General features: G+C 45.6%; 1 protein-coding gene across 1 annotated transcript in view; it reads left to right on the top strand.

Annotated features, from left to right (window-relative positions):
* Positions 1-18,952, top strand: part of FHL1 (four and a half LIM domains 1) — a 39,516-nt gene that overhangs the window by 151 nt on the left and 20,413 nt on the right. The gene's annotated exons all lie outside the window — the stretch shown is intronic.

Here is an 18,952-nt window from a genome sequence, read left to right as displayed (position 1 = left end):
CTGTTTAAAAAAAAAAAAAAAAAAGCTTTATTTGTATAGTAGATTGAAGAGGATTCATTTTAATTGATCCAACCAGTATCCCTACTTATCCTAAATATTAGCTCTCTGGGGAATGTCTTTTCGAGGGGGGAAAAAAATCTCATTTGCTTTTAATTTGGGGCCATGAAAAGTGATTGTGCCAGGCACAACGGAACTGTTAGAAGAGCTGCCTGAGAACCCCGAGGTGCTCATGTCCCAACGCGGACAGTAGGGAGCAGGAAAGCTCCGCAGAGCAGCGGCGGCATCGAGGGAGGGGCTTGATGCCCAGGCGACCTCATGGGAGGGTCGGGCTGACTCAGTCAGCCGTCCTGGGTGCAGGGAGCCAAGGTGTGCACTGCTGGCCTTGCAGGATCTGGGGTAGGAGCACCGGAGGGGGCTTCCAAGGGGTTACATCAGCGGGGGCCAGCGCGCTGTTTGCGGATGGGAACCGAAGTTCAGAGCACGGCTGCACGGGTGTCAAGGGCCAGATTGGGCAACCGTCTCATTAGCAGACATCCTTGGTCGGCTTCCTTTAGTCCTGTGGCCAAAACGTCCCAGTCCTCTGGGATGAATCGGTGGCTCAGGGCTCTCCCGGAAAGTCAGCATAGTCACCTTTGCACATCTCAGAGATGGCTCATCCCGGCCCAGTGTCAGGGGTCCCCGGCTTTGTGCTTTCCGGGCCCCAGCCTTCCCCCACCCGCATGTTTGTGGGAGAGGAGCTGACATGTGCCGGCCCCAGACTACTCAGGACTCTCACATGCAGTGTGGGCCGTTGATTTCAGCGAGGGTAGAGGCTTGCAAGCTGGCCCTCGCTGTTTCCCTGACACCCACTTGCTGGAGAATTCTTCACATGTTTTGAAATCTATATATTCACACCTTAAAGAATAAAAAAAAAAAAGGACAGATTTTTAGGACTGTTGAATGTGAGGTTTGTCAGTTTCCTCAATTACATGGAAGCTGGAACATCTTCCCGGGGCCCGGGGCTTCCAGCTGGCCACAGACCAAAGCATCTGCAGCTTCTTGGCCACCAGCGCTCGATTCTGCCCTCTGAGGGTCCCAACCCTGCCGTGGCTGCCATCTGTAGCCTTTACCTAGAAGGGTGGTTTTCAAACTTTGTTTTTTCTAATGATAGAAACCTGTCTTCAAATGAAATCTTAGGTACCCCCCCCGCCGCCCCGGAGAACACCAGAGCAGAACCATGACTCCCAGTGTCCTCTGAAGACCCTGAGGGCAGCTGGAAGCCCGGTGCCCTCAGTCTGAGGAGCAGAGGCAGCCGCCCTGGGGCCACTTCTGTGGAAAGTGTGTATTCTGGGAAGGAAAACATTTTCACTGGAGGCTTTTGAGTACATAATCAGAGTGGTCTTGTGATATTAAACCACCCCGGCGGCATCTTTAATTTCACCAAAACTCAGCATCCGTGGGTTTCCTTCTAGAGCAGCGAGTTTCGCAGGTGGCTTCATGGAGTCTGTTGGATGCAGTTTCCCCGAGGCGGGAATCTACAGGCTTGACGGGAAGCAGCAGCACGACGGCCCCCGCGCTGCTGTGTCTTGCCTCGTCCTGATGGACTCATTCCTTCAGCCCTACTGTGTACGAGGCCAGGCGTGTAGGCACGGGCCAAGGACAGTAGTACTACATTTTGGTCTGGTGCTCCACAAGTGTAGGCCATCCCTGGATGCTTTTTCTGTCTGCAGATGGGGAAGCTGACAGTTGGTTTTCCTTTTTAATTAAATTGCCCAGTATCGTGTAGGCCCGGGTGGGTTCAGGGGTGCAGTTCAACGTGCCTGTCGCCTGTGTGCTCTCTGGGCCTGTGATTTATGCCGCCTTGGGTGAGACAACGTGCAAATAATGAAGTATGTAAGCCTCATGCTGGGGGTGCAGCCCTGCCTGGAACCCACATGCCCTGAAATGGAAACAAATGTAAATCGTGTATTTCACACTCTGTTGTTTAAGGTTGCTCGAAACAATTGAACAGTTTAGGAAAATGGACTTTGCAGTTTTCATATGAGGATATTTTGGTTTTTAGATAATAATGAATCCCAACTTATGTTTAATACAGTATTTGTCATTTGGCCCCCTTTTAATTATGGAATTACTTGCAACAAAAACTCCAACCCAACATAACTCTTTTTTTCTTTCTTTTAAATTTTGTATTTATTTATTCATTTGTTTGTTCACCGATTCATTCATTCATTTGTTCATTGAAGTCCTTTCTACACCCAGCGTGGGGCTCGAACTCACAACCACAAAATCAGCAGTCTCATATTCCTCTGACTGAGCTGGCCAGGCACTCCGAACCCACCATAATTCTTTTTTTTTTTTAAGATTTTATTTATTTATTTGACAGACAGAGATCACAAGTAGGCAGGGAGGCAGGCCGAGAGAGGGGGAAGCAGGCTCCCCACTGAGCAGAGAGCCCGATGCAGGGCTCGATCCCAGGACCCTAGGATCATGACCTGAGCTGAAGGCAGAGGCTTTAACCCACTGAGTCCCCCAGGCGCCCCTCGAACCCACCATAATTCTTAACACAGCCATGAGCTGGGTATATTTTTTAAAGATTTTTTTTATTTATTTGACAGAGATAGACATCAAGAGAGGGAATACAGGCAGGGGGAGTGGGAGAGGGAGAAGCAGGCTCCCCGCCAAGAAGGGAGCCCAGTGCAGGGCTCGATCCCAGGACCCTAGGATCATGACTTGAGCCGAAGACAGACGCTTAACGATTGAGCCACCCAGGCACCCTTGAGCTGGGTGTTCTGTGTATTTGTTTCTGTAGTAGTGACAATGTTGTTAATGAATTAAACATGTATTTCACATCTAGGAAATATTTGTATCACTGACATATGGTCACTTTCATTATTGATTTATTTGGCAGTTAGTAATATTCACAAAACAAAAATTTAAAATATAGTAGTCATAGTGATTTGGTTTGTACCATTTATATTGATGTGACCTCTCTTCGTGGTGCCCTGGCAAGTAAGCATGAAAACCAGCACAGATGGGTTCACAAGCTTAAGGAATTTGGAAATCGTCAGTCTAGAGCCAAGGTCTCAAACTGGTGGGCTGAATCTGGCACACAGAGGTATTCTTTTTAAAATTTTAAGTGAATTGCCAGCATTTAAAAATTGAGAGATTGCACATGTTTTAAAGACCCAGACTTCCAGCTTCTTTTGAAATATCAGAAGATCTGGCCACATGGAGCCTGCATTCCTGTTGGGCAACAGCCGGCTGAGGAGCCGATTAGCTGCTGTGTCTTCAGGTGGAAGGTGGGCTCCGAAGTTTGCCAGAGCCTCTGCCACTCTCTCAACCTCCCCGACACCAGGGATAGGCATCGGTGGCTGTTAATCGGAGTGTTTTACTCATTTTGGCTCTTAGAGGCATGTGAGTTTTCAGCCTCCGGTTTAGATGAAGTTGAGGTTCCAGATGGAGAGCCATCCTTTCTCTCCAAGTATTAGCTTTTAATTTTCAGGTACATGGGGTTGGGTGGTACTCATTTTAACTTAAGAGCCTGCATTGAAGGGGTTGAGGGTCGGGCACCTGGCTGGTTCAGTCAGTAGAACGTGCCACTGTTATCCTGGGGTTGTGAGTCTGAGCCCCACGTTGGGTGTAGAGATTGGTTCCACCAAAAGGGTTGAGGGTAAACATTTGAGGAGAGAGCTACCTCTTCATGGTATCTGACTGAGCATCAACAGAGTTTGGGGGATTCCTGTGCTCTTTCCCCCAGCTTTTCTCAAACTTTCATACTTGGATTCTAACACAGGAAGTCTGGGAGAAGGGCCTGAGATTTCCCAGTTCCAGTAAACACTGGATTGTACCACTGGCTAGTCCGAGGACGCATGTCCCTTTGACCGGCAAGGGGACTCAACCTTAAAGAAATCCTAAGGAAAAGCTCATGCAGTGATGTTTCTTTTCTTTCTTTTTTTATTAAGATTTTATTTATTTGACAGAGAGAGAGAGAGAGTGAGCGAGCATGTGCACGGCAGGGGGAGCAGCAGACAGAGGGAGAGGGAGTAGCAGGTTCACTGAGCAGGGAGCCCGATGTGAGGCTCGATCCCAGGACCCCGGGATCATGACCTGAGCTGAAGGCAAATGCCCAACCAACTGAGCCACCCAGGCGCCCCTCATGTAGTGACGTTTCTACATATATTTTTCTTTGGCCCAAGAAAGAGGAGGAGATCTTGGACAGGCCTTTCGTGGTTGATTCTTCCTAGGTAAACCTGAGTTCACTTCTCGTTCTCTTCTAGTTTAGTCCACCAGTAGGGTAAGTTTAGAAAGTCAGCTATTTTTTTAAGATTTATTTATTTATTTATTTGAGGAGTGGGGAGAGAGGTGGGATGGGGCAGAAGGAGAGGGAGAGAGAGAATCCCAAGCAGACTCCCTGGTGAGTGTGGAGCCTGACCCGGGGCTCTGTCTCGCAACTCTGAGATCATGACCCGAGCTGAAATTAAGAGCTGTATACCCAACCGACTGAGCCAACCAGGCACCCCAGAAGTCAGTTTTTTAATATAACATAGCCATATAAAAGATAAATTTTTATTTTAAAACATGCTTTAAATTATCTACAGTAAAATAACTACACGTGTTAAAGCTCGAGAAAAGTGAAGTAGGAATTGGAACTGTGAATTTTGTAGTTGTAGGAGAATATATTTATGAGACACTTAGAAAACTTGTAAATAAGACCACAGAAAATAGGACAGTTATCGAGTCCCTGGATAAATGATAGCCTTGTGAGCTATATAGTGAGAGTGGTAGTCAGAAAGGAAGATCAACAGGCTCAAATACATAAAAATTTTCTGAGAGTAGATCTTCAGTGTTCTTAAGCACCCACACAAGAAACAGGAACTCTGGGGTGGCGGATATGTTAACTAACTCGGCAGTGGTAATCGGCTCGCAGCATAAGCCCATGTCAGGTTGTCATGTTCTCTATCTGCAGCGTGTGTATTTCTTGTTAATTAAACCTCAGGAAAGCTAGGAAAAACTCATGAAAGGAAAACACACCAGGAGAAGAGTGTGGTGCATTTGGTAAGATAGCTAATTTCCATATCACGCACAGAATGCGCTGAGATAGTGCAGCCTGATGGTAGGTGCTCCCTAACCGCCAGCTGAGTGAATTTTATGGCCAAGTACGATGGTAGGTGCTTTGTAACCGCCGGCTGAGTGGATTCTGTGGCTAAGTACAATGGTAGGTGCTCCCTAACCACTGGCTGAGTGAATTCTGCAGCTAGGTACGGTGGTAGGTGCTCCCGAACCACCAGCTGATTGAATTTTCCAGCTAGGTGGGATGGTAGGTGTTCTGTAACCGCCAGGTGAATGCATTCTGCAGCTAGGTACAGTGGTAGGTGCTCCCTAACTGCTGTTTGAGTGAATTCTGTAGCTAGGTAGAAGGGTGAGAGAGGCACCGTTATCTTGCAGGGCAAATAAATGCCTGCGGAAACATTCGGCCTCTTTGGTGTGCAAAGGTAAAGCATATTCAAACATCTCGAAGATATCTTTTTCACCTATTAAGTCAACAGAAACAAAAGGAAAACCTAGTGCTCATATAGTTGGTTGGCTCGAAACTGAGAAACACTTACTGCTGGTGGTGCTGGAAGCTGGTATTAAGCCTTCTGGAGCATGGTTTGGCAGTTTGTGGCCAAAGTCCCAAAATTTGATACCCTTGGTCCCATGATCCTATGCTGGGAAATGTGTTCTAAGAAACAAGTTGTTCTAAGAAGAGAATGAAGGTATTTATCACAGGTATTCTCATGGACAAAAAGAAAGGATTTACATGTCCAACATTAGAGAATTGGTTTAAGGACTCTAGAAGGAGTCTTGGTTAAGCCATTAGGATACATCTGTGCGGTGGAATTCCACGAATCGGCCTGAAATGATCATCTTGAGGCATGCAGAGCAGTATGGAAGGATTGTACAACACGGCCTTCCTAAAACGCGCCACGCACATCTGTCTGTGTGCTGTGATGACAGCCTGGTAAAGAGCCACGTGCATGTGGACAAGAGCGAGAGGGAACACGTCGTTTGAGGTTTTCTCCATATTACCGTCTGCGGTTTGTACATTGTACCGCAGGTCTAAGGCCTGGCTCGAGGTGGAGCTTCCCCAGCTTTCACCTCCTCCACTGGTGTCACAAGCTGTTGGTGTTGAGTAAATACCTATGAGACTACGAGACCTGGTGGGGACTCCTGCCTAGAGCCTAGGCCTGGGGTTCTGAGGATAGAGTTCCTACTTGCTGCTTTATTCCATCATCCTCCACTCTCGGTTTTCTTCCCTTTTCCTTCTCTTTCCCCATTTTTCTTCTGTTTTCTGTGGTTGGTAGAGAGGCATCTTGGTGACCCACATGGTTGAGTGTAAATTTTTGTCTCTGAGCTTTCCCTTCCTGGGTAGCAGTGCCAAGGCACAAATCTCGCTGTCTGAAGGCTCCGGGTGCCCATAAGTAGAGCGTCAGTGGGGCCACAATGCAAGGGCAATGCCCGGTTCCTCTTCTGGTGGCCTTGAGCTAAATGACAGAGTCCCCTCTGCTGTCCCGAGCCTCTGTACAGCGCCCCCCGCCCAGCTGGGTTCCCTGTGTCAGATCGACTTGTTTCCCTGCTGGAAGTGTACTCTTCTCCTTTAATTAGGTCAGTTACTTCATGTCTGTTTTTCTTTTCTGACATGGTTTCCTCTGGCTTGAGCACCGCATATTTTCCCCATATGTCATTGCCTCTAGAGCTTCATGTTGCAATCGTTGTTCAAGGGGAACAGAGAGCACATTACTGGTGGGGGGGGCGGGTAGCTCTTGACTCTTTGCCTGCCCTTTGCCTGCATGAGCGTTCCTATTGCTTTTGGGCCCAGTTCTGTTTGGTTTTATAGTCTTTCTTGTCCGTTATGTTTGGACTGAGAGATGCTTAAGTAAAAATAATGGTAAGTCAGAGATCTGTCTGGCAAAGGTGCAGCCCATTTGTTAAGGTTACTAGTTTATTTATCTCCCCTGTCTCTATGGTGACTAAGTCCAGTGCTGGGATTTAATGGACTTAATTTTGACCTCTTGTACACGGCCTAGCTTTCCCAGCCTCTGATGTAGAAGGAATTCATTTTCCCTGGGGGAGGGAAACTGCCTCACTTAGAGGAAGGGTCCTCACAGGTCTCTTGAAAAGTGGGATCTCCAGAGTCTTGGACTCTGGGCCGTCTTCAATCAGAGTTCGTGTAGCACTTGTAAAGAAACTGAGAAGTCTTCTACAGAAACGTGCACATGCACACAAAATTACTGATAGCCCCAAGAAATCATTTTCTTTTCAGTGAAATAAAGTATTATATAGATAATGTGAAGGAACGGTCCATAAGAACTTTCTATAAGAGAACCATTTGTAAGAAAAGTTAAGTCAACGGGAAGGAACATTGATTGGACGTTATGCATTTCTTTATTTTTAAAACATATCTTCTTTATCCATTACAGGATTATAAATCCACATGCGTGTACATGTTTAAACCACATTTCAGATTTTAAGCATATTGAACTGAGACATGGAAGTCCATAATAAAGGTTGGGTTGGACAAGGATTCCCATGGAAGAAGCTAGATTTGGACACTGCAATTTAAGTCTAGTGTATCCACTCGATGTGAAACAAAGGCCTGGGATGTCTGACCTCCAGGGTAGCTCGTGTCAAGCCATCTTGGACTAAAGTTGTTTCAGACTGTTAAAATTTTGCATCATCTCCCATACGATGCTTTGAGACTTCGAAGGATACTCCGGTTTTAGGAAGTTTAATGATTTATCCATAAAAACATCAGAGTGCTTTACTTTATATAAGGCTTGTATATACTGTGCTAGTCTTTTTGTGGAGAATTTACCTGTTTGCAGGTCCTTGTATCTTCTCTAGGAGCAAATTCATATATGCAAATTCTCTTTCAAACCATAGCAAAGGAGCCCATCCATGACTAACACGCATGGTGCGAAGGCCAAGGCGGGAGGTGACATAAGTGTGTTGCATCCTTATTCCACAGTGAAATATTAGGGATTAGATCTGTCATCAAATTTGGTCCAGTCGAGTAGGAACTTGTGAATATTTAATGTTTTTATTAAGACTTTTTAACATCGTAAAACTCCATGGATGGGGAAGTTGTTTTAAGACTTTTCTCCATCAACTCGTCTATTAATAGGACAAAGACTTGAGAAGCCAACAACAGATGCTCACCTGTAAAGAGATCCATACTTGGGAGATGAATGTTGGATAGTCACTTAAGTCCTAGGTTTGAAACTTCTCAGATTAAGGTCACAGCTAAATCATGTACATTTTATCCTGGTGAGTACAATAAGCCCAGCTGAGGTCAGAGCTTTCGCAGACCTCAAACCCTGAAGGCCAAAGCCCTCGACAGTGCTTTTGAGAAAGAGTAGCACTTTTTATCCTCCTTATTGTCATTGTCACCATCATGCTTATCCTGTCAGCCTTACGTGAAAGCCCGGCGTGGAGAACCGTGCTAATACTAGTCGTCATTTACTATTTCTGTAATTATATTTCCATTTTGTTTAAACAGCTCTAGGCATCAGATCAATTTAACTAAAAAGGATGAAATATTCAAAAATGTATGTAGAACAGACGCCTCCCTCTCTTGTGCTGTCTGCCAGATGAGCTCTGTCCTTCCCATCCCATGTCTTCCACAGGGGTAGCCGGATAGCAGGTGAACAGTCAGTTTCGTAACATTTCCTCGCCTAAGTTACCAAGCAGCAGTCCTAAGGGAGTTTAGTGAAAATCTGTGGTCTTCCTCTCCAACCATATCATGTGTGTATACGATAGGACCATTTTTATACATTCTTCAGGGCTACGAATTAGTCATTTACATAAGATATACCAAGTGTTTCTATTCCAGAGCCAGTGGCACTTTTTTTTTTTAAAATTTGACATTTGCTAGTGGTGCTTTTTCTGTGGATTCTATGATGGGTTTGTGTACATGGTTTTCAGTGTCCGTGTGGTAGGGGATTTGTAATCAATAGTGCCTTCTGCTCACGAAAGTGGCTCATATGCTCACGAATGGAGAAAGTGAGTTCCACTCTTGGCATTGGGCCCACGAGACAGGCTTGAACCCGGAGACAACCCAGTGTGTTCTGTTATTTTAGCCCTTCCTTCGTGTTCCCAGCTGTGTCCTCCATATCCTCAGTCCTTACGGATTTTACACAGGACCTTGCCCAGCTCCTTTGGTCCTCTCCTGGGTGTTCCCTTTTTGGCACTGGGACAATCGAAGGCCCAAAGGGAGTTAGGGATTTGCTTGGGGCTTCCATCTCTGAGCTACGTTCCACTTTCTGGGGTTTTTGTCACCTGCGGTCAGCCATGGCCTGGAAGCAGGTGATCCTCCTCCCGACGTGGTATCAGAATATCAGAAGTAGCCTGATGCCACATCAGGGTGCCTCCGTCCTTCCCCTCCCTTTGTCTCATCATGGAGGCATCTTCCTTCACATCAGCACCACACGGAGGAAGAGCGTGCCACGATAAGATACTGCGAGAGGGACCACGTTCGCGTAACTTTCACGACGGTATATCGTTCTCATCCGTCTATTTTATTATTCGTTTTTGTCATTCATCTCTTACTGTGCTTAATTTACAAATGAAACTTGACCATTGGTATGTATTCAGGAAAAAATAGTCCATGTCGGGACCAGTACTGTCCGTGGCTTCAGGCATCCATGGGGGGTCGTGGAACAGATCCTCTGCTGGTGAGTGGGTACTGCTCTCCTCCCCCCAGGAAACTGGAAATACTGTGTTTTCTCTGATACCCTCCATATCAGCTCTGACTCAGTGCTAAGGGCTTTGCAGGCAGTCACTAGAGAAACTGTTAATTGATGAAGGGCATTTTATGAATTAGAAACCCTACAGAGCATTACCATGTTATTACTCAGGACTGCCCCAGGATCGTTGTTTGACTCCCTGTTCCTCTAATACCGGCCATCACTGGAGCATGTTCTCGAATAGAAGAGTCCCTCCTACCTCACTGTGGCATGGCATCATTGGTTTCCAACCTTTTATCATGCAGTTTTTCAAATAGGCAGGAAAGTTGAAGCTAAATAGGAAATGTTCATATGCGCACTGCCCAGATTCTACAGTTAAGCATTTCACTGTGTTCGCTGTTTCACGTATCCATCCATGCGTTAGTCTGTCTTCGTTTTTGGAGGCATTTCAGCATAAACCGCCAGCACCCTTATACTCCACCCCCAAACACTTCAGCATGCATGTCGTTATGTGGTTTCAGCCTTGACCTTAAGCTGCTTTCAGATGTGTAAGGTCCTGGCACTTGTGGGGGCAGTGGCTAAGAAGAGATATTGAGTCGAATGTGAAATAAGCTCCCTTTTCAGACGTGGGGGTTTTTTGTTTGTTGTCTAAGTACAGCAAGCACACCAACCTGTACATGCCACGGGCCCCTCTCCCCGCACGCGGCATGGTCACATGATTTGTATTAATGAGACTTGGAATGCCAGCTGAGGATATAGAGTTGAGGGCCTCGTTTCTATGAGGAAAACTGGAGAATTAGGGTTGAGGCTAGTGGGGCAGAAGGTTTGAGCTAGGTCTGACAAGGGATGGGGAAGGAGGTTCAGAAGCAGGAAGTGAGCAGTGCACTACCTCTCACACAGTCTGGGGAAGGTTCAGTGGCCCTGGGTCTCGTAAATGCTAACAGTACGAGTATAGTGTCCTTCCGTTCTTTTTTTTTCCCCCAAGATTTTATTATTAAGTCATCTCCGTGCCTAATGTGGGGCTCAAACTCACAACCCGAGATCAAGAGTCAAGCACTCTAGCGATTGAGCCTGCCAGGTACCTCATGGGTCCCTCCATTCCGTTGGTTTTCCCATTATATTCCGTGGAACTCTAGAATTCATAGAAATGTGGCAGAGGTTTCACCAACATTGGAATTAGACTTTTTAAAGTATATTGAACTATTAAAAAAACTGACAGTGGATTCCTGGTGCCTCAGTGGGTTAAGCCTCTGCCTTCAGCTCAGGTCATGATCCCAGGATCCTGGAATAGAGCCCCGCATCGGGCTCTCTGCTCAGCAGGGAGCCCACTTTCCCCCCTCTCTCTGCTAGCCTCTCTGCCTACTTGTGATATCTCTCTCTCTCTCTCTCTCTCTCTGTCAAATAAGTAAATAAAATCTTTTTAAAAAAATTAAAAAATAAAAATAAAAAAACTGACAAAAAGCAGCAGACCTCTTCAGCGGTGTTTTATAGTAAATTTTAACATACTGGGGAACACTTACCAGTTGACTTGAAAATAAGTAAAGGTTATTCATGTCAACTTAAAATAAAATTTTGGTTAACACCTATCTGTCATCCATCAAAGCCAGGGTAATATTTCTGTTATGGGAATAAAGACAAAAGGTCTTCAGCAAGAGCATTGCACTAAAGCCATGGTGTTAAGGCCTTGGCCTAAGAAAGCTGAAGTTACAGTTTGGTTTCCAGTTACCATGAGCGCTTAGCCATCTGTTATATTTAGATTTTTTTTTCTAGTACCTTTAGGAATCTGGAAAGCGATAAGTATATACTTTCAGCTTGAAATGGCCATAAAAGGGGGAAAGGTAGTTAAGAAGCTGGAGGCTGGCTCCTGTCTCATCCCTCAGTTGGGGCCGAGTAAATGGATCAGAGAACCTTCTAAAAGGTCTCTCTCTTGGCCCATAGCTCAGACTGCTCAACCTAAGAACACAGTATTGCAGTTCCCGATAAGATTTTTCAGGGCTTCTTGGATTATGCCCGAAAAGCTTTCCGGTGGCTTTGGCAGGTTTCTTTGAGCTGGAGGCGGTGGTACTCACCGTCCCTTCATTCCGGACTGTACCACGTTCTGTGCTTGTCGTCTAAAATGCCTTTCCGAAGCCAGTACGTGCTTGTATGTGGCTGCAGTTGTGTTTTGAAATGTTTGCTTATGTAGACTTTATTCTCCCCTAACATTTTATGATGACTTTCAAAGCTGAAGTGACTTTGTGGTGCACACCTATATACCCATCATCTAGGTCCACCATTAACGTTTTACTCTCTTCCATCACCATTTCTACGCATTCCCACTGTCTATCCATAAATTCACGCTCTTTTTGGATGCATTTCAAAGTAAATGCAGTAGATTTCGCCAGTTAAGGAGTTTTACGTATTTTACACCATTCGAGTCTGGCTTTTTGAACATGTTTGTGTAACATGCATACGTTGGCGTAGAGGCCCATGAAAGACATAAAAGAAATGTTCGGTTTTACTGGGAAAAATCTTAGAAGCCTTGTTTTAAAAGTAACAGATTTTCTGGAATTCTGGCCTGGTGTTGGAAAAGAACACTGGCGTATTTTTAAATCTGAACTTTCTCGTGACTCGTACGTTACTGAACCCTAATAAAGAAGGGGGGTATCCTTGTAAATTTTGTTTTCATTGTTGAGACAGGAGCCGAATACCTCCCAGCTCTTACAGAGAGGCAGGATCATCTGTTATGAACGGCAAGTGTTGGTCACTCCAACAAAATCTATTTTGTTTAGAAAGCAGAGGGGAGCAGTTAACTGACGACTAAATTGGTCTTCACTGGACCCGATCCCAAATGCTGGTGTCAAGGTGTTAAGTGCAAATTATTATAAAACACTCCTGTTAGAATTGGAGCGGTGAGACCAGGATGGAGATGAGAGCTTTGAGTGTATGGCTTTTGCCCCTCTTTGTACGGAAAGCACTGTACATTCTTACAAAGCTGTGTTGTTGTTCCCTTTATTCTCAATCCCCAGAATCCTGTCCAAACGCTCTCCCTTGGCCCAGGGGGTTGGCTGGGTATACTTCCTTCTGGAAGTCTTCACTTGCACTCTTGAGTTAGCTGGCAGATCCCTTAAAAGCATTTCCAGGCAGCTTTTCCCACTCCCCATAGGGGCAATTCCTGTAGTTTCCACCCCAGTTCCAGCTGCTGTTGCTTGGGCAAAAGCAGGTCCCTGCTGTGTTCCCCATCTCTCTGACCTTCCAAGAAATGTTAGTGTAGATGAACAAAAAGATAGGAGAGGAGATCTTTGGGGGCGGGGAGTAGTTGGGGGATGTGGGTGGAGAACTGGGTGATGAGATACATTTTAAATGTGTCAGAAATTGACTAGGACCAAATTATGTATAGGGACTTGTACAGACTTTACCGAGCTCCGCAGATGGACACACCACCCTTTCCAGCTCATAAAAACTCCTTGGCACCATAGAACAATATGTACTTTGATCTCGGAGGAGACCGTTAGGAAGAGACCATTAGGTCGCAGAGGTTGTGATTCCTCTCTACCACTGACTTGCTCTTTGGTTGGTTGGTTTGTTTTTTAAGATTTTTATTTATTTGACAGAGAGAGAGAAAGAGACAGTATAAGCAGGGGAAGCAGGAAGCAGAGGGAGAGGGAGAAGCAGACTCCCTGCTGAGCAGGGAGCCTGACACGGGACTCAGTCCCGGGACTCTGGAATGATGACCTGAACTGAAGACAGACGCTTAACCCACTGAGCCACCCTGGAGTCCCTAATTGCTCTTCTGTTTGTTTGTTTTTCTTTCTAAGGATTTTATTCGTTTATTTATTTGTCTGAGTGGGGAGAGAGACGGGGGGAACGTTCACACAAGCAGGGGGAGAGGCAGGCTCCCCATCAAGCAAGGAGCCTGACGTGGGACTGGATCCCAGGACCCTGGGATCACAACCCAAGCCGAAGGCAGATGCCCAACCGACTGAGCCCCACAGGCACTCGACTTGGTCTTTGATCTCAGAATGTGACTGGCCTGTTTGGAGTCCATGGCATGAGCATGACAACGCAGCGGACGAGTTGTCTTCGCTATACTAGAGCAGGTTACAACTGCTTCTAGATTTTGTTACAGTTCAGGTGCTTGAATTATTTCATTAACGATCAGGTGCTATCATGAATCAGGTTTAATTTTTTTTAAAGGTTTATTTATTTATTTATTTGACAGAGATCACAAGTAGGCAGAGAGGCAGGCGGGGGGGCGGGGCGGTGGGAAGCAGGCTCCCTGCCAAGCAGAGAGCCCAATGTGGGGCTTGATCCCAGGACCCTGGATCACGACCTGAGCCGAAGGCAGAGGCTTTAACCTGCTGAGCCACCCAGGCGCCCTCAGGTTTAATTTTTGAAAAGGGTTGTTCTAGGTACGAATACTTTATGTTCTGTCGTCCCATGTACAGTACCACCTTCATTAAACATTTCCACAGATCCGTTCAGAAGATGTGTCTTTTCCCTGCAAAAACGTGTTTTTAAAACACATCGAAATTGATTAGACTGTGTACTTACTGCTAGCAGGAAGGTGGACAGTTGTCTAGATTTATGATTAGGACAGGTGACAAAACTTATGCTTCTATTCTTGGTTTGACCTCGCCCCCCTCACTTAAGGCAAGACACTTAATCTTTTTAATGACTCAGTTTATCCCTCTGTACCACCTGTAGCCTTCTTTCACAAAAACAGTACCTGGTTTATATAGCATTTGAGGATGTGATACAGAACGTGGCATGGAGGTTCAAATGACTGTGTAGAAATTATTTGTATGTCGAATGATGATCTTGACAAATTACTACTTACTACATTTAGAAAGTTACAGCTCTGAAGGGAATTGATATTTGATATTGTTGTCCTGTGTGTTCTAAGTTACCATCATAACAGTAGGAAAATAAACCCTGTCTTGGCCGTGTTACAAAGGGATTAACTCACTTCTTCAAGTTGTTACTAAATCTTCAGCCCTTTCCACAACAGAAATAAAAAGTGCTCCTTGTTTTCTTTGCTTTTTCCAGGATAAAAGTCTTCAGACTAACCTTGGGGTAATTTTTTCTGTTGTTGAGTGTTTTCCAAATTATTCTTTTTGTGGAGATGGAAGGGTAAACCATGTCAGAGACCCAAAGGAACTGAAATTGCCCCTCTCCAAGTGTGCAGAGGGGGAGGTATGCCTTTGATTAGTAGATCAAAGCTAAGAGCCAAGATTATGTGGAGCTTGCCTATTACACATTTGTTCCCAGGCCCTTGTGTCTTTGCAGAGAATGAAATCGTAACGAAATACAAGAGGATTAAAGAGCTAGACCCTAACTGAAAGTGAAATGCCCATATGACTCCTTTCTGAATTCTCTGTCTTGAGAGGTGTGGGCTCACAACACAGAGAATCCCTGTCATGGAGGTTGTTATTCTCTTCCCAGTGATCTGCTCCTAGATTTCATGGTGCATGATAAATAGGTGTATTTTTTTATGAGACTCATGGGGTGTGAATCATGTGAAAACTTAGATCCACTTGAAAAGCGAGGAGACACTACCTGCTCAGGTACAAAGCATGATAAATGTATGCATTTTTCTTTTCTTTGACACATCTGTCTTTTCAGTGTTCCTTTTCATTTCGGACAGTACCAGGGCACAGACGATTTAATTCGGTTCCTAAAACAATCGAATTGGTATTAACGTCCCCATCATATCAGTGGGGAAGGAAAATGAACCAACAATCTGAGAATTCTCTCTGGGATTTCTAATTCCACGTCTATTGCTCGTTCCTTGAGTTACAAAACAGTCAAGTCAACAAAACACTCCCAGGTCTTTTCATTAAATGAAAGCTTAAAGTTAATTTCACTTTTATACTCTTCTCTCTGTTTTCACAAAGTCCACTTGTAATTGGCTTTGCCGTGGCTAAGCTCCTGAATTAAGCTCTTCCCTGCCCACTTCCTGACCCAGTATGATCGCTTATATGGGCTTCAGCGTTAATTTGTGACGTTAAACAAATAGACAGTTTGAAGTGAATTAAAATTAATTTGGTTTCATGATTTTTATAATACATAATATAATATACATAATATATGTATTATATTACATAATATACGAATATATGAATATATATACGAATATACGAATACATAATATAATATATAATATATAATTTTTATAGTACTTTACAATACTCAGTTTGCCACACTGAATTGCTACAACCCTATGACTGAGGACCCCTGTTTTCACATCTAACTGAAATAGCTGGGAAGCATGCTTCTAGATTGGTTTGCATATATTAACGCTGATTCATAAACGTTTGCCCTTTTTCCTGATCTCCAAAGAGTTAACTTGTCCAGTGTCCGCTGGGAGATCAGAGTGCGGTGCTGGGGACATTTCTTTCTCTCGTTGGTGTCAGCTGGTAAGTCAGGGACGAAGAGAACCCGGGTCACCTGGCCCGGGATTAGTGATGTGACCTTGGAATGAGCGCCCATTTCAGGAAAGACGGACTTTTGAGGCCACAGACATCGAGCTGCTCTCTTGCTTTCAAGAAGGAACACTCAACGGGGTTCATTTAAAACCCTGCTGCAGATAGAGGCCAGAAAATCCCTATCCGGTTTCTGCGAGGAACGAGGCTGTGGTTCTCTTTTCCCAGCGTGTGGCCTGAAGGTCAGGCCTGTGAGTCAGAGCCAGGCACTGGGCTGGCGGTGCGCACCAGGGACATGGTCCCCGTCTAATCACCCGCCAGGCTTCGTGGCTGCCTCAGGTCGCTCCATTGTAACCCCCAGCCCAGCAGCAGCTGCCTTGCACTTTTTAAAAACAAAGAGAACACGAACATTTGAAAATCAGGTACCATATATACTTTATAGCTTCTCAGCCCAAAGAGCACAGTCGGTGTCGGGCTGGGAACCCCCCCGCCCCCCGGCCGGCAATGTGAGCGTGCGTGTGCGTTGTCCGGATAAGTATTTTACTCCCTTTCTTGTTTTGTAATTCACTGGCGAGGCACTGAGGTTTGGTACAAAGAGCACTAAACTTGGAATCAAAAGCCACTTCCTGTCTGGGTGGCTTATTAACTCAGGGTATCCTTAGCATAATTGGCATGGGACTTCCAGATGGCATCCTCTCCGCGAGGACAAAAATAATCTGCCATTTCAGTAAGCTTTGTGGGGGGGGGGTGCCACCCGATCCACTTGAGAGCCTTTCATCCTTTTCCTTTTTCTCTCTTGCTCCCTTGCATCCCTCGTAAATCGCAACTCTTCCGTGCATCCGACCCCTGCTGGGTGTGAGGGGAAGGCAATCCGATGAAATGAACTTACTACTTTTATGAGTTGGTTCCTTGTTTGTAATAACAGACTGAGAACAACTAAAGTGTCTTTCAGTAAGGGACCAATTAAGACAATTGCGGTGTGTCTGTCCAGCCGAATACTAGGTACCTTGTAAAAGTAGGAAGCTCTTTATGCTCTCACATGCAAAACTCTTGAAAAGGTATTAAGTCCAAAAGGCAAGGTGTAGAATAGAGTATGTGTAGTACATCACCGTTATGTTTTTAAAAAGGGAAAAAGACCAAATGTATACAGCTCCCTGTTTTCCTAAGCCCAGTATCTCTGGAACCCTAAGAAGACGCTGGTATCATTGGTGACTGATATAGAGAGACAAAGTGGGTGTCTGGGGACAGGCAGGACAGAAAGATTTTTCACTCTAGACACTCTTGTACCTTTTAAAAAAACATTTTGCTGTTTCAAAAATAAAGTAAATCCATACACAAAACAGAAGGTTTAGCAGCAGCATTCTTCATCACAGCCAGAAAGCCAAAACAGCTCCTGTCCGTCACCAGATGAGTAAATAAACGGTGTGGTGTAGCCACACAATGCCGTACCTGCTACAGCACGGATGAAACTTGGAAAGAGCAGGCTTCGTGAAAGGGAGGCAGTCACAGAATATCACATACATCGTATGATTGCATTGGTATGAAGTGTCCGGAATCGGCAGCTCCCTACACAGGAAGCAGATGAGTGGTTGCTGGGGGCCTGGAGGAAAGCGGAGGTTGGTGGGGGGGGGCTGGAGCGACTGCTGATGGCCACAGGGTATTTTTCTTGGTGTCGAAAATGTTCTGGAATCAGATGAGGGCGATGTTTGCACAACTTTACAAAGATGCTAAAAACCACTGAGGTGTGCACTTTATGACGGTGAATTTTATGGTGCGTAAATTGGACCTTAATACATAAACTGGATAGCAACTTGGTGGAGTCAGGAGCATGGAAACTTTAAGAATCACCGTGAACATATGAAGCCGTGAACAACTTCCTTCTGTTCCCACTTAAGAAATATTTCCATTGTAAAATATTTCACATAGTGTCACTGATGACACCAGGGGCCTTCTGTCCTTTAGCTGCTTTCCCTGACACTCGCCGGTGATCTCATTTCATTGGGGAATGTTGGTGACTCCGATGAAGGAAACCCTGCTCCATATTAAGGACTTGTGGTACATGGGCTCGAGGTGTTGCGGCCAGAGGCCTTCCCCGGTCCACGCCACTGGAACAGTAGGCCACGGCAGCTTGGAAAGGAGCCTCAGGGAACCGTTTAGACTACTCTGCCCTTTTTCTCCCAGTAATCTGGGATCTCAGAGGGGCCCCCGGCCCCGTCCTGCCTCCCTGTTCCCAGGAGCCACTCCCTTTCCCTTTCTTGTATTCTCCTAGGTTGAGCTGAGTCATAGGGTTTAAGGAGCCCTTTGTAAAAGGAGGAGAGACCGGTGGGCCTGACAGACATAACTCCTCCTCCCCCTAGTCGCTCGCCTTCACAGGTGCTGTGGCACTACGGACTGTCCCCCAGCAGGACAGTTCCCATCATGGCAGCTGGCCCGTCTGTGGGTTGGGCAGATAACAGTGTTGTGTCAGTGTTCCCAACTCTGGGAACTTAAACCTAAATTCTTCTTGGGGTGGGCATGGGAGGTTGACCACAATGTGTCTTTGGTCAGGAGCAAGAGAGATGATGTGTCTTTTGGTTCTAACACCCCCGAGACCTCAGGCCTTACTGTGCTCACTCAAGCCAAGTCTCTCTACACACCAGCTCACCTCAGGTCTGCTGCTGAGCCCTTCCTCTGCGTGGCCTAGTAAGATAATAAGATGGTGGTTTCTTTTTTCCTTTTTTTTTTTTTGAAGATTTTATTTATTTATTTTAGAGAGAACATGAGTGGAGAAAGGGGCAGAGGGAGAGGGAAAGGGAAGAGAAACCTAAGGGGACTCCCCGCTGAGTGTGGAGCCTGACGCGGGGC

This window comes from Lontra canadensis, unplaced genomic scaffold (genome assembly GCF_010015895.1).
Source record: "Lontra canadensis isolate GAN:19392208 unplaced genomic scaffold, GSC_riverotter_1.0 scaffold123, whole genome shotgun sequence".
NCBI lineage: Eukaryota > Metazoa > Chordata > Mammalia > Carnivora > Mustelidae > Lontra > Lontra canadensis.
Note: the sequence above shows the minus strand (reverse complement) of the source record. Positions and strands in the feature narration are given on the sequence as shown.